Here is a 2,737-nt window from a genome sequence, read left to right on the forward strand (position 1 = left end):
AAGTTACCACTAATTTAGTTGTGCTCAGTTATCGGGAACCTTGTAGTGTCTCTTATATATTTTTAAAATATTTAGAATTAATATATAACATCTGCATAGAAAAGTGTTCATAAAGGTGTAGCTCAACATAGTTTTAAAAATAAAATGACCTTGAAACTATCACCAAGGTCAAGAAAGAACTTATGTAGGGCCTTCCCCATACCCATGCCCCTTCCTCAAGTAACCACAACCCTGATTTCTAACCATATTCAGATTTTGCCTTTATGTCTGTTTTAAACTTCACAAATACTGACTGTCATGTTTATCTTTTCTTTTGTTTAATATTTTGTTTGTGACAGCTTTTTTAAAATTATTTTTTCATTTTCATGGTAATATTCTATCACTTGAAATATACCATGGTCGCATTGTTCCATTCGACGTTGATGTTTTTGGGAAAGTTTCCAGTTGGAACTATTATAAATAATTCTGACACACTCTTGCATGTGCCTTTTGTTGCACATCAATACTCATTTCTGTAGATTGTAAATAAATAGTGATAGTGGTTGTACAGAATTGTTTCATATCCACAGCTACACTTTGCATTATCAGACCTTTTTTTTTTTTTCTATTTGAGAGCAGGTACTGTTTATTAACTGACCAGCTTAGAAAAATAATCATGGTAGCCAACTTAGTTCATTCTTCTAATAAGCCTGTTGATTTGGTCCTCCCTGTTGCCAGCATCTCCACTTTCGACAAAATTGGTGGTTTTTTTCTTCATTCCACCTCGTGGAGAAGATAACTTGAAGGGCCACAGGAAGTTATTTGCCTCTTCGAAGCGTTTTCCAACAGTATAGAGCTTATGAATCAGATCCTCCATGCAGATGATGCCATATTTACCAAGAGATCGAGCAATCAAAACTTTATCTGTCAAAGCAATTCGCTTATTGATTTTGCCATAACCACGCTTGTAGAATAGTTCATTTACTGAGTTCAGATTGGGGTACCCCCATGCAATATATGGCTCTACAATCCTCAACATGTTAATCGAAGCCTTGTTGAGCTTCACAAAGTTTCCATTGAAGATTTGACGAAGGTGAAGAAGCTGCAGTACCTTTCGGACCTTTAGGCTCACGCCATTGATACCTCTGATCCTGATGACAAACGCCAATTTGGGTTCAGCAGGTACATAGAAGTTGCCAGCTTTTCCTGCCATCCTCGCCATTCGAATTTCAGTTCTGTACATCTGCCTATATTCCTTGTGATAGTGCTTCGCCTTTTCATAGATAAGCTTCCTCCTTGCCTTTTGAAGCATCTTTTGGGCAAACTTCTTTCTCAGGCGCTTAATCTTCAGCTCTGCGAAATTCCTTCGCTTTTTGTTAAGGGTTTCTGGCACAGCAGGAACCTTCTTCCTCTTCTCTTCTACACCCTCTGTGGTTCCAGCTGGAGAAAGAGGCATTGTCAGACTTTTAATTTATCCATTCTGGAGTATGAGTGTTGGAGTATTGAATTTGTGGATCTAATTTGCATTGTTCTGATAACTAAAAAGATTGGGCCCATATTCGTAAATTTGTTTACCATTGGATGTCATCTTTTCTAGGTTGCCTGTTCAGGTCTCTTGCCCATTTTAGTTTGTTTGCACTTTTCTAATCGATTATGCAAAAATAAGCGAAGTCTGGATATAAAATTTCTACTAGTCATATATATATTATATATATATTATAAGTCACTCTTGTACTTGCCTTTTTCACTCTCTTACTGTCTTTGATAACCAAATTTCTTCTTTTTAATATAGTTTAAAACTATTATAGTTAATACATTTCATATTTTTGAGTTTACTAAAATACCAATAAAATTTTTCTTTAGGGTTAATTTCTTATTCTACTTAAAAATATTTGCTACAAATTTACAATCCACTGCTGATTTTTGTGTATATAATAAGAAAATTGTTTTTTCCTTATGGAGAGTCAATTCATCCAACACTATTTATTTAAAAGCAGCTTTTTTTGCTCAAGAGAAATGAAAACTTATGTTCACAGAAAAACATGCATGTGCTTACCAAACTGGAAATAACCCAATTGTCTTTCAAATGATAGTGGTTAAAAGAAGGCTGTGGTACATTCATATAAAACTGCTATCAATAAAAGACAGTGAATTATTGATTGACAGAACAACATGGATGAATGTCAAATGTATTTTGTTGAGAAAGATGCCAGGCACAAAAGATGACATACTGTATGTCTCTACCAATTTTCTGGTATGTATATATTGCCACTTATACCAAAAAGCCAAAACTTTACAGATAGAGAACAGGTCTGTGGTTGCCAGGGAAAGTGCGGGTCAAGGGGGTGACTACAATGGTGTAGCATTCAGGAATATTTTGGGGCAGTAAAACTGTTTTTTTATCATGGTGGTGTATATACAACTCCATACATTTGTCAAATGTACAAAAAGTGCAATTTGCAATTTGTAAATGTTTTAAAATCTAAACATTTAAGATATCTAAAAAAAAAAAAAAAAAGAAGAGGAAGACTTATTTTCTCCGCTGCTCCGTAGTGCCGTCATAGCCATAAATTAGTCTGTGTGTACGTGAGGTGCCTCAGCTTTGTGCTACATCACTGATTCAACTTTTTACTTGATAATATCATCTCATTTCATCTATAACTAATGTGGACAGGTTACACTGGCAATTGAGAGTTAGATAACATTTATAAGCTTAGAAACAAAGTGAATGATTTTTACCTTTCCACCAACTCAAAGT

The 2,737-nt window shown here is 34.8% G+C and overlaps 1 pseudogene; it reads right to left on the reverse strand.

The window, feature by feature from the left end:
• Positions 1-667: 667 nt before the first annotated feature.
• LOC105508010 lies at positions 668-1,435 on the reverse strand (annotated as a pseudogene).
• Between the last annotated feature and the right edge of the window lie 1,302 nt (positions 1,436-2,737).

This window comes from Colobus angolensis, unplaced genomic scaffold, assembly GCF_000951035.1.
Source record: "Colobus angolensis palliatus isolate OR3802 unplaced genomic scaffold, Cang.pa_1.0 Scaffold10, whole genome shotgun sequence".
Lineage (NCBI taxonomy): Eukaryota > Metazoa > Chordata > Mammalia > Primates > Cercopithecidae > Colobus > Colobus angolensis.